This window comes from Manacus candei, unplaced genomic scaffold (assembly GCF_025592945.1).
Source record: "Manacus candei isolate 608988 ecotype Guabito, Panama unplaced genomic scaffold, ASM2559294v1 h1tg000137l, whole genome shotgun sequence".
NCBI classification, from domain to species: Eukaryota; Metazoa; Chordata; class Aves; order Passeriformes; family Pipridae; genus Manacus; species Manacus candei.
In genome coordinates, this window is record NW_026138185.1 from 446,176 (window position 1) to 459,529 (window position 13,354).

The 13,354-nt window shown below is 54.4% G+C and overlaps 1 long non-coding RNA gene across 1 annotated transcript in view; it reads right to left on the reverse strand.

Moving 5' to 3' along the window:
• Nucleotides 1-3,111: 3,111 nt before the first annotated feature.
• LOC127462725 (uncharacterized) overlaps nucleotides 3,112-13,354 on the reverse strand; it is a 66,318-nt gene continuing 56,075 nt past the window's right edge. Inside the window, exon 3 of the long non-coding RNA XR_007900537.1 lies at nucleotides 3,112-3,185. This is a non-coding gene — a long non-coding RNA (uncharacterized LOC127462725). The remainder of the gene's footprint in view (nucleotides 3,186-13,354) is intronic.

The window sequence follows — 13,354 nt, forward strand, 5'->3', positions numbered from 1 at the left end:
AAAATCCGGGAAAATGTGGAAAAACGGGGGAAATTTTGGGGAAAAAGTCAGAAATTTGGGGAGATGGGGGATTTTGAGGGGAAATGGAGGGAAAACTGGGAAAAAAGTAAGAAATTTGGGGAAAACGGGTGAAAAATCAGGAAAAATGGGGGATAATTGGGAAAAATTAGGGGAAATTTAGGAAAAAATTGGGGAAAAATGGCGGAATTTGGGGAAAATGGGGAAATTTGGGAAAAATGGGGTGAATTGAGAAAAAAATGGGGGAATTTGGGTAAAATTGGATGAAAAATTGGGGAAAGTTGGGAAAAATGGGGAGAAATTTGGGGAAAATGGGAAAAAATGGGGGAAATTTGGGAACAATGGAAGGAATTTGGAAAACAAATGGGGAAAAATTGAGAAAAATGGGGAAATTTGGGAAAAATGGGGGAAATGGGGGGAAAATTGGGGAAAGAGTGGGAAATTTGGGAGAAATGGATGAAAAACTGGGAAAAATGAGGGGAAATTTGGGAAAAACTTGGGTGTCCCCACCAGGTTCGACCCCACCATGGCCCCGATAGCCCCGGGATCAGGTGAGACCCCTACCCCATGCCCTGACCCCTCCCCCTCCCCGAGGTCACTGCCCTGACCCCCCGAGTCCAGGCTGTGACCCCTCCCCCACCCCGTGGCCGCTCCCACACTTTATGGCCCCTTCCCCATTCTGTGGCCCCTACCCCATTCTGTAGCCCCTACCCCACTCTGTGACCCCTCTCCCACTTCATGGCCCCTCCCCCACCCCCTGGCCCCTCCCCCACTCTATGGCCCCTCATCCACTTTATGGCCCCTCCCCCACTCTGTGGTTCCTCCCCCACTCTGTGACCCCTCCCCCATTCTGTGACCCCTCTCCCACTCGGTGGCCCCTCCCCCACTTTACAGCCTCTCCCCCACTCTGTGACCCCTCCCCCACCGACAGCTTCTCCCTGCAGAGAGAACAGCCAACACACTATTTCACTTCTCACTACAACAAAGCTCTTTTCTCCTTCAAGCCCCTCAAAGGCGCCAAGGCCACATAGGAGGCCACACACAAACAGTACTCCTCTTCCCACTTGACTACACCTTCTCCCTCACTGTTCTACAGGGAACACCAGGAATCTGCTCGCAGAGGCCTCTCGTTTCCCATCAGTAGCTCAGCATAAGGAGTTAAAGGAGCTCAAGCCTTAGGCCACAAGAGCTGACAGCGAGGAAACTTTGGGAGCAAACTAATGCTGCTAACACGGACCCAGCTGAATCCAGCACACAATCACAGAATCCAAGAGTCCTTCAGCTTGGAAAAGACCTCCAAGCTCACTGAGTCTTGTGCAGCCCCTCCCCGACCGTCTGCAGGGACTGGATGATGCTTTGCACAAGCACCAAAAGGAATGTTGTGAAAGCCATGGCCTGCAGGAGGACACAGAGAAGGGCTTGGTTGGGGCTGGGAAGGAGCGAGCTGGCGCTGGGGGAGTGGGGATGGAGCCTCGGGGATGTGGCGCAGCAAGGACAGGGGCCCAGGCAGCTGGCAGGCGGCAAGGCCTCACCCCCTGCCCCAGCAGCAGCACCGGGCCCTGCCCAAGGGTCGGGAGGGGCCCCGGAGTCCTGAAGAGTGTTTGGGGGTCCCCAGGAGGGAGTCTGGGGGTCTGAGGTGGTCCCAGGAGATTTTCAAGGCTTAAGGGGATGCACAGGAGATTTGGGGGAGGAGGGGGAAAGGCGGAGGGTCCCCAGGATTCTTGGGGGGATCTGGGCAGTTCCCGAGAGTCTTGGGGGAGATTCGGAGGGGTCACCAGGAGCCCCCGGACCCCCTGAACTCACCCCACACCACCATGGCCTCGTTGGGGCCGCACGTGAAAAACAGCGCGGCGGGGGGAGACCCTGGGGCCGGGATCGATCGGGACCAATCGGGTTCAATCCCGATCCTCCCCTCCCCCGCCATCACCGCCCCGCTCCCGGCAGCCCCCGCGGAAGTTTCGACGTTCTATTGGGTGACTCACCGGCACAAGGACAGGGGCCCAGCAGATTTGGCAATGACGTCATTCCAGCAGAGCCGTTCTATTGGCTGCGACCCACGAGGGAGCCCCAAAACCTGTTCATGGCTTGGGGGGGAAGGACAGCCGGCACGGCCGGGAACGGGGGTGCAGAGGGTGTTCAAGTGCCCAGGAAAGGGGCAAAAAACTTTCCCCTCTCCCTCCCAGTGCCCCCTCAGCCCATCCCAGTGTCTCCCCTCTCCCCCAGTGCCCCCTCAGCCCATCCCGGTCTCTCCCCTGCTCTCCCAGTGCCCCCGTCCATCGAGGTCCCAGCCCGGCCCTGCCCCCTGCTCTGCTCCGGCCTGGATTTCTCCCCTGCAGGGGCAGCTGAGGCGGCTCCAGGGCGGGCGGGAGCTTTCGGGGCAGGGGGTGGCTCCTGACATGCTGCTGGAACCGCCCCTGCCTGGGCGGGCCCGTCGGCCTGGGGCACCTCCTCACCCGAGCCTGGGGGACGGGCCGGCAACTGGGAGGGGCTTTGGGAAGGAATGGGGAGGCTGAGAAGGGGTTGGAGGTCGTGGGGGTAAGTGGGAAGGTGTTTGGGGGAGTTTGGGGGTTTGGGAGGGAGGTTGGGGAGATTGGGGCAGCTGTGAGGGGTTTTGGGGAATCGTCGGGGATGTGGGAAGGAACTGGGAGAGAGTTTGGGGGCATACTCAAGGGGAAGGGGGCAACTAGGAGAGGGTTTGAAAGGCCCTGGGAGGGCTGGAGGTAACTGGGAGGGGTTTGGGGGCATCTTGTGGGTTTTTGTGGGTCTGGGAGGCAGTCTGGGGGCCTCGGAGGGTTTAAGGGGAAGTTGGGAGTGTCCTGTGGGACCGGGATGGGATTTGAGGGTTCCTGGAGGGGCTGGGAGGGCTTTATGCCTTTATACTGCGGGCATTGTCTAGTATTGATGGGGGTAATCCGTGAGTTGACTGTTTCATAATCATCCAAATTTTAACAAGACTTTGAAGGTGGTCAACCTCAGTTTGAAGCAGCTCATTTTTAGCAACAAATTTATCTGATTTTTCTCCTGTTTCCCTCTCAAAGGCTAACGATGACTTCAACACCACATTTTCTGATTTCAAAACAGTAGACTCAACATCAGAAATCCATTCATGACTTCCCTGTCACCACTCCATCCGAATGTCTGTGCACTCACTGTGACCTGAGAGAAACCTGCCTGTTTGCAGCGCACTGACTGGGCAACTTTTCTTTTTGCAGGTGGAAAAGGGCAGATAAAGAAAAAACAGATGGGTCCAGCAGAAGTGATGCTGCTTCTGTCAAAAGCAGAGCAGAGGCTGAAAGCACTTTAGGAAGTTGCTTACAGAAGCACTTGTGCATTCCAAGTTACAGCTCAGGAGTCTCAGTGACTTGTCCAACATGGGAGCTCCTTTTCCATTTCTCAACCCCCAGATTCCTCAGGAGTAGGAAACTGAAAACACTGACTCAGAAAAGCTCCATTCCTTCCTAATAATTGTGCTTTGTCCTTCCCATTTGACAGTGCTCTTGGAAATGTGCTGGTGTGATCTGGATCTGGGAGCAACCCTGACCTCCCACAGCCCTGACCACACACACCTCATCCAACGGCAGGAAGAACCTGCCTGGCTCCTGCTGGGGTTCTCACCACCCACCGACAGCTTCTCCCTGCAGAGGGGTGGGCAACTACCCAGGCAGGATGAGACCTGACCCCAGCAGGCAGCAAAGTCCCTGCCCTGGCACAAAGAACCCCGGAGCACAGGGACCCTGCTCTGCAGGACAGCCCCGGGCATCCCTGGCTGCACCCCCACCTTCCCACCCCGCAGTCATCCCTGGGAGAAGGAACCCACCTGCGCTGTCCCTCTGACGGTGCTGCAGGGAAGGCCTGCCCTGGAGAAAATCCTCCTCCAGCGCAACAGAGAAACTGGGAGAGTCCTGACAGATGGGCAAGGCTGTGGGATGTGGTAGCTTTAGGAGATTCCTCCAGGAACACAAGCGACATTGCCCTGCACTGTAGACTCACTCTGCAGAGGAGTGTGAAGTTGTGTCCCCAAGTTGTGTCTCAGCTGAACACCTCCCATCTTTCTGCTACCTTTAACCTCCCTTTGCCTTTCTTCTCTTCTCTCGTGCCTACAGGCAGTGCCCTCGGCCCTGCTGGGCTGTGCAGAGGAGCTGCTCCTGGGCAGAGCTGTCTCTCTGCAGTGCTGCCCGCTTGCCAGGATTTCCCTGTGTGCCAGGAGCCCGGCCCAGCTGAGCAGCACAGCAAGAGCCAAAGGCAACCCTTTCTCTGCCCCTCTGGGTTCCCCACAGGTGTCCCTGGCGCTCCAGGGGAACCTGCTGTGGAACAGACTGAAGGAAACAATGATGTTCCCTCTTCTCCCCTCTTCAGTGACACTTCTTTCCAGCAGTGACACTTCTTTCCAGCAGTGACATTTCTCCTCTTAGAAAATTACCAGGGTATGATGATCACCTTTTCTAGTTTCATCATTACACAGGACACCAGGAGGGTGACAGCAAAGGATCTGGTAACTCCCTGGCACAGCGGGGGTTTTCCTGGAGTCACACAGAGAAATGTGTCAGGGCTCTGAGTGGTGTCCAACCCTGAGCTGGACTGATGCACACACGGGGGTGTTCAGAGACACGAGTCCTTCCCTGGCACACACACAGGCAGTTCATTGCAGCAGGGGCAGTGTTTCCCTGGGCTCCTGCTACCACTCCCAGAGCCTGGAGCCACCTCAGCCCTGTAATGCTCCCACCCTGCTCACTCCTACACTTCAGATGAACATTGGGGTTTTCTAGTCACTGGAACTGCCCAGACCAACCCCTCCCTGCTCCCCCCATCTCCCTGCCCCGCCCCAGCCCAGCAGAGCAGCACAGTCGTTTCTGGTCCTGCAGCAAGAAAGGGAGGCAATAGAGGACAGGGACAGTGACTGCATGTCTGGACTGCTCAGGAGATCATCAACTCAGGCGGCAGCTCCTGCAGCCCCAGGGCCAGACCCGCTTCCCAGTGGCCCAGGCAACTGCTGCCACGTGGGCACAAGCTCTGCTGCCCAGGAGGGTCCTGTAGTGAAGGACTTTGCAGATGGCCACGTAGCAGTCATAGGACATGATGGTGAGAAGGGCAAGCTCCGCTGTGATCAAGAAGAAAAGCAAAAAACACCTGTGCAGCTCATCCTGAGTAGGACATGCCCCTGGTGTTCCAGAGGGAATTGGCCATGGCTTTGGGGAGAGTGGTGCAGATGCAGCCCGGGTGTGTGAGGGAGAGGTGGAGCAGGAAGAAGTCCCTGGGGGGTGTGCAGGTGGTGGTGGCAGGCTACGGCGCTGAGGATGAGGTCGTTGCCCAGGAGGGCAGCCAGGGAGAGGCCCAGGAAGAAGCAGAAGTGCAAGAGCTGCAGCCAGGAGGAGGAAGTGGGGGATGGAGCTGCTGTTGGCCATGAGCTTCCTCCGAGCATCAGGAAATGTCCAAGGAGGAAAAGGCAGTGAAAACTTTGGGACAGGTTTCCTAGATCAAACCCATGAATTCCTCTGAGCATCTACCCTCATCCCAAGTATCTGCAGTCACACATATGTAGATTCTGGACTGTAGAAGACAGGCTTAGCATGACTTTAAGATGATTTCTTCTCAATTTTTTGATTTATTTTTCTACTGCCAGGTCTGAGAGGGGCATCGTGGAACCAAAGGAACCCTGAGACATTTCAGAATCCCACATGTGTTGGGTGTGTCTGAGCTGGAGTTCATTTTCTCACTGCAGGCGTCACAGTGCTGTGCTTTGCATTGGGAGCTCCAAAGGGGTTAATCGCACCAGTGCTTTGGCAACTGCTGAGCAGGGCTGGTGCAGCATCTGCATTGTCAGCTATGTCCCCTGAATCGGGGGCAAGATCATGGGAGGCGATACAGACAGGTCAGTTGAGCCAAATGGACCAAAGGGACATTGCAGAATATATGGTGTCAGCTCAGCTACAAGAGCTCAGGAAAGGAACAGGAAAGGGGGAAAATCCATTTTTTTACAATACATGCCTTCTGAGCGGCTTCTCTGTGTGGTGAAGCCCTGCTTCCCATGAAGTGGTCAGGTATCGCTGCTGACAGGAAGTAGAGAGAAAATCTTTTTATTTTCTTCTTCACTTATGCATGCGCAAACATTGGCTTTTGCTTTAGTAAAGTGCCTGATCTCAAGGTAGAAATAATTTTCCATCTTGTTCTGTCTCTTCTGTCTGGCTGGGAAGGGCAGCAATAGAGCAGCTTGGTGGGCACCTGGCATCCAGGTAAGGTCAACCCACTGCAACATTGCAGGGTCTCATGGAACCAAAGGACTGCTGGGAGACTGGGGGAACTCACGGAATCAAGTGGCCGTCGTGGCACTGCCGTGCATCATAGAAGCAAATGTTCCCTGGGAAACTACAGAAACCAGGGACTTAAGGGACATCATTGGGATGTGCGGGACCTCATGGAATTAAACAAACCGTGGGATATCTTTGGAACTTCATGGAATCAAAGGGATAAAACAAAAGAATTAAACCCCATGACCAGAAACCATTGGATCGAACATTTCTTTAATATGCCAGCTGGGGATTCATGGGGGTACTCTACCATGCATGAATCAAAGAATCAGTATAAATTTCAGAGTATAAATACAGTGATACTTGAAAGACCCTCCCCTTCACAAGCAGTCCAAAATTCTCTTCTGATTTTAGGGTCAAATAGCCGCTTGGATTTTATTCGTGGAGCAAGACTGCCATCTAGCGTCCATTTCTTCTGGGAGGGGCAGTCATTTTCACAGAGTGGTCTTCTCCCTTAGCAGGCCTCGTAGCATCTCTGATTGATCTATCTGACCCCTAACCCCTAAACTAAATGCTTTAGGACCAGCTAAGACGTATCTTAGAACTTCCCATTTGCTTAAACAATGTAAGACTTTCTTCTTAACAGAACAATTAAACAATTAAACAAGTTTTCTGAGGCCTGTAAGCTAATTTCTTGAAGATGGGCATATGATACACTCTCTATTAGTTTCCATGTATCATCTACATTCTCTCTCCTACAACTAATTGTAGTCTTAAAAGAAAAGAAAAGACTGCTACCATGCCAAGAAAGCAAACCCCTTTGTTGATTAGGATTTTTATCTAAGAAAAACTTCCCATTTACAAAGCCATTAAGGATGGAGATCCTCTCTCATTTCAGTGCCATTGTGACAATATGGGGTCTCATGGAACACATGGAACACAGAACACTGCACATTCCCAAGCAATCAAGGGGCCATTGTAACACTCCAGGGCCTCATGGAAGACGGAGGCCCCGCAGAGAGACCTCAAATCAGAGGTTTGGGCAATCCTCAACCAGAGGAAGTTCAACAAGGGGAAGTGCCAGATTCTGTCCCTGTGATGGGGCAACCCCGAATGTCCGGACAGACTGGGAATGATATTCTGCATAGCAGCGCTGGAAAATGGCCTCTGGGGTCCTGGTGGATGGCCAGTTGGCCAAGAGTCAGTGGTGCTCTGGCGGGGGCTCACTGCTCGGTCACAGGAGGGTTTTCAGGCACACGAGTCCTTCGCTTGCACACAGACACAGACAGTTCATGGCAACAGGGGCAGTATCTCCTGGGGTTCCTGCTGCCACGCCAGGAGCCTGGATGCACCTAAGCCCTTGTGGGGTGCCACCTGCTCTGCCACTATCTGAGATGCCCCACCGCCTGAGAGATGGAAACGCGGAGCTCTGTCCAAGAGAAGCACATCCCAGAGCTGCACGCATGGGCTTTGCCGGGATTTAGAACCGTAAATGCAATGTGACACCAAGACACTCTTTGTCCCACATAACTTCACGGTCTCCCCAGGCGGTTGATGGCAATTGTTCTTGCTCAGGGTCATCTCCCCACACCAACAGCAGGTGTGTGCTCAAGACTTGTCTGTGCAATGCAAACAGATACACGCTGTCTAGTTCTTCCGGTCTCTCCAAGGAAGGCAAAAGAATCTCTGTGTGCCGGGTGAGAAGCCAGTGCTGGAAGTTGTGGTTCTATTGTGAGTGCCAAGAGCGGATGGCAGGTCTGTGATGAATGCCCTGAGGAGATGACCTGGGTTTTCCAGTGCACATGGCAATAGATCACACCCTGCTTTGGTGGTCATTTATGTCCTACGGAGGTGACAGAGATGGGAAAGAGAATGAAATTTTTGAATGTGCCTCTGAGTGCCCCTCAACCTGCTGCAAATGTGCAGATTCCAGTTCATCCAGTTCAGGTGTGAGAGGTTGTTCCCTGGTCCTCTGAGCAAGAAGAGCTGGACGAGGGACACAGCAGAACTCGCTTACTGAGACTGCATCTCCATGAATCCCAAAGCAAGTGCGAGGGGTTATGCCACGTCCGAGTTTTCTCAGGGGAAGGTGTTTCTCCCATGCATTGCCTCCCCGTGGCACTGGTGCCACAGCCCCCGACAAAACCACAAGTGGTCTTTGTGCCTAGCAAAAGTGCTCCTACTGCTAGCAGGGATGTTCCAGGGGAAAGGCCAGGAGAGGTTGAGCCCGGAGGGCACTGAGCCCGGAGGGATGTTCTGCCTCTCGTGCCCCTCGACCATTCTCACAAGCGCTTGCCCTGGAGGACAATTCAGGAGTCTCCACGTGCCAAAGAGAGATGTGAGGGAAGAGACGATGGCGGTGTAGGAAGCACATGGCCTGTCAATCTGAAGATCCTCGATACCAAACACCACCCCTGCCACCCAGCCCGGCCCCGCCGGTTCTACGGTGCAAAGCACGGACCGCCGCCGCGCTGCCGCCGCTGTCGCCTGGCCTCCGCCTCCAGCCAGCACCCGAGGAGAGCCCGAGAGGCACCGGCACCTGTCCCAGCCCCGGGGTGGATTTGTCGGAGGAGGCCAGGGGAGGAGGGAGAGGAAGGCAGAGGAGATGGAGAGGAGGCGACCCGCCAGGAGTAGAGAGTCGGGGCTAGCGGGGGCAGCGAGGCACCGGGAAGCGGATCGGCGGCTGCGGCGCTGTCGGAGAGTGGGGCTGCTGTCGCGGGCCGCGGTTTTGATCTGTGCGCAGGGCTGGCGGCCGGAGACCGTAGGGGCCGGGGCAACCCCCTGGGGTGGACGTGCATATTCCTCGAGGTTGCCCTCCTGTCTGGTAGGTTCTTTACAAAGTTCTTCTCCCGAACTATCTTCCCAACCCTCCCTCCCTCTGGTCCATAAAGTATTCCCTGGGAACAATCATCGCTTTTTTCTTGGTTGAGCCGTTATTCTTTCCTTGCTTTACTGTCTGTCCTTCAGTGAATTCATGCAGTCGTCCTTCCGCTTTCCTACTTTTCTTCCTCTCTTCGCTTGGCTTAATCCCGCAGCTTTTCATTCTTCAGTGACTTCACCAATCCACTTCTCTTTTCCTCTCACCTCTCTCCAGCAAATATTAATGGACATTTCAACTACTACACACCTTTATATCCTCTTCAAATTCTTCTCCGTATTGGCTTGACTGCTGCTGTGCCCTTTGTTTTGGGAAAATACATCCAGTGCAAAAACACTTCCAACGGCTTTTCTTCATCTCCCTGCCAGTGTCTGCAGGTAGAGCCCAGGTGCAGCAGGACCCATTTGTAGAGACCAGCGAGAGCAGTGAAATCACCAAGTGCTCACACACCAACTTACGAAACGGTGATTTTATCAATTCCTACTGGCAGCTCCCGGGTCACAGCCCCGAGTTCCTCGTTGCTAAATGGTCCAGAGAGCTGCTGGCGCCAACGGGGCGGCTGTGGGTGACGGGTGATGGTCTTTCCACCGTCCTCTGGCTCTCCGGGCACCGTCATGGAGACGAGTTGGGTATTAGCGCTTCTATTAAAACAGGGGTTTTAGCCATACAAAGAGAACAGGCTTGAGTACCTGGGTGCCAAGTGACGTAAAAAGCACAGCGCAGCGCAAGAGGCACCAGTGCTAGAACACTGAATTTACCCCTGGCCTATCAAATCCTCATCTCACTAAACTTAATAATGCGTCAGATTCTGCTTCCAGGCTGCCTCTGGCACGACCTCCAGTTTTCTCCAGGCTGCCCAAATAGTTAGAGCTCTCTGTTTTCAGGACAAGCATACGTATTTCAGGTGTTCCCTAGTCTTCTGAGCAGGAGAAGTGACACAACTGGGATCTCATCACGGAGACTGTATCTCCATTTGTCCAAAGCGGGTGGGAGATGCCATGCCGTGATTTCTCATGGGCAGGTGCTTCACCCATGCACTGCTTCGGCGTAGAACTGGTGCCACAGCCCAAGTCTAAAGCTAAGGTGCTATTTGTCTCCAGCAGAAATGCTCCTGCTGACAGCTCCGCTCCCCACAGACGTCGATGGGTCTCCCGGTGTATCGAAACCCCCGTAAGCCATGGCCCACTGCAAACAGAGAGATTTGAATATGTTGCCAGCCGGGGAAAACTGGAAGTCGTGCCAGAGGCAGCCTGCAGGTTGAAAGGGATGCATTAATAAAGTTAGTGAGATAAGAGTTTGATTGACCTGGAGCAACTTTGGAATGATCTCCTGATTTTCTTTAGAAAAGGAGAAATGTGTGACTGCAGAGAGAGCCAAGATATCTTTTGGTGGCAGCATGTGGAGGAGAGGACAGACGGAGAGGGATAGCGAAGTTGAAGTTGCGAGCAGAGAGAGAAGGAGGCCTGAGCTTTCTCTTCTTTCCCTCTTTATTTCTTTAGAGAAGTAAGATCACCTGGAGTGAACACATGAAAGACAGCAAGTACATGATCGGCAGCGATGTTTCTCTATTCAGTTGTATTCCCCCCACGGGGCCTGAAAAGGCAGTTGACTATTTCCTGGGAGGAAAAAGAATGCATTTATGAAAAGCTGGGATATAGAGAGGAGGTGTACCAGGCAGAAAGTGACGACGCTGTAGCCAAAATTCATGCTGAGACGAACCTGCCTGTTTGCCGAGAGTGTCAGAAATCTCCACCCTGTGCCGAGAGAAGAGAGCTGCCAGAAACGAATCTCTTAGAGGGGGAGCAAAGGAAGCAGGAGGGTCGAGAAATGAACTGTACTTTCAGTACCTCAAATGCTCTCTTTGGGTTTCTCCCTCCCCAAGCAACAACCCGTCTGACTCCCCCAGTCGATGGCATTCTGAGCATTGCCTGGCTCTGGGGTCTCACTCATGGGCAGAGATTGTTCCCGGTCAGCTCGCAGTGCAGTCCTCCCCTCCCCAGTTGCAATCGCCTGCTCTGCTGCACACCCACTGATGTGCTTTTGGGAGCTCCGGGCTTCTACCCTTCTGCACCTTTCACATCTTCCCGTGCTGTCCTCAGCTCTCTGGGTTGCTTGCAGCTCCCTCGGGCAACACGTGTCTCCTCTGCTTCTGTGGCTTTTCCCCTGTCCTTCTTCATCTGCCTGGGAAGAATGCCTCTCTCCCAGCTCCCCGGGAAAGGGAGATGAGCCCTGCTGGGCAGCAGCCCGGTGTCTCTAGATTTGCCTTTCTCTTCAGCGAAAACGCAAAGTCTGAGAGGAACGTGGCTCCAGCAGGGCTGCTGGATATCCCAGCTCCAGTGATGGCAAGGAGAGCATATGCCCTAGGGAATGTACTGAGGGATGAGCAGGGAACAGGATGAAGACCCTGACGCACATGCAGGGAGCACATGGGGCAACTACCAGAGTGCTGCTTGCGAGTGGTGGGGCTAGGAGAGCCCTGGCCCACCCAGGGCAGTTGAAGGTCTGGGGGCTTGGCAGATGGAGACCCTTACACACAGTCCCTTCCCTAAACCAAGTCCAGAGGGATCCCAGGCACCCATCACACCACAGGAAACAGAGGTCTTCACATGCTTCCCAGGTGGAAGAGCATTATCGAGTTCACCCTCCTTATGCCTGTGTGCTCCTGAAAATTTTCTACCATCTTAAGTATCAGAGGAGAGAGAACACATTTAGAGGAAGCTGAGAATTCTGCATTTTTACTGAGAGGCTAATGAAGGATGGTCCTGCAACCATCCTTCCTGAGGCCAGGGCCACATGGCTAGAGGTTTTTCCTTTCTTACTGCTTTGCTTTCCTCTCTCACCACCTCTAACACTTGGTCTGGCTTGGTTGCACCTCGCTCCTTCACACTGTCTGCCTTCACAGTTTCTTCAGAACACGTCCGAGATGTAGTGTTCAGATCCTTGACGAGTGACACTCCAAATCTTGCGGACCCTTACTCTCTGTCTTTACCACACTCTAGGCAAGGCAAGAACCCCTCCTGCAATCCAAAGAGAAAGATCTTCATGAACCAGAGAATCGCGGCTCCTGCCTGGAGTGGATCAGAGTAACCAGGAGACGATGCCTCAAGAGAAGCTAGGGACACACATGGCAGTTGACTGCAGGATGCCTAGATTTGCGCTGCCCTGTGCTGTATAAATCACTTTGCACTCAGGCATTCTGTCGCAAGCCTGCGCTCTGTGTAGGAATGAAAAACCATGTTTTTATAGGTGTGCTAATTTGCTCTGCCGTAGAACCAATTAACCGAGTTTTGTTTCTAAGAGAATCCCCTGAAATCTCTGAGGACGACAGTGTCAATGAGTCCGTGTCCGCCAGGGCCCAGGAATACAGAGCCGCGTTCCCATGATGGGGTCCAGAGAGCCAGAGGACGGTGGAAAGACCGTCTCCCGTCACCAACAGCCACCCCGTTGGCACCCGCAGCTCTCTGGACAATTTAGCAGCGCGTACGAGGAGCTCGGGGCTGTGACCCGGGAGCTGCCGGTAGGAATGGATACGGTCTCCGGCCACCAGCCCTGCGCACAGATCAAAACCGTGAACAGCGACACCAGCCCCGCTCCCTGACAGCGCCGCAGCCGCCGATCCGCTTCCCGGCACCTCGCTGCCCCCGCCAGCTTCGACTCTCTGCTCCTGGTGGACCGCCTCCTCTCCGCCTCCTCCCCTGTCCTCCTCCGACAAATCCGCCCCGGGGCTGGGACAGGCACCGGCGCCTCTCGGGCTCTCCTCGGGTACTGGTTGGAGGCGGAGGCGAGGTGACATTGGCGGCAGTGCGGCAGCGGTTTGTGCTCTGCACCGTAGAACCGGCGGGGCCGGGCTGGGTTTGCGAGAATGGTCGAGGGGCACGAGAGGCAGAACATCCCTCCGGGCTCAGTGCCCTCCGGACTCAACCTCTCCTGGCCTTTCCCGTGGAACATCCCTGCTAGCAGTAGGAGCACTTTTGCTAGGCACAAAGACCACTTGTGGTTTTGTCGGGGGCTGTGGCACCAGTGCCACGGAGAGGCAATGCATGGGAGAAACACCTTCCCCTGAGAAAACTCGGACGTGGCATAACCCCTCGCACTTGCTTTGGGATTCATGGAGATGCAGTCTCAGTAAGCGAGTTCTGCTGTGTCCCTCGTCCAGCTCTTCTTGCTCAGAGGACCAGGGAACAACCTCTCACACCTGAACTGGATGAACTGG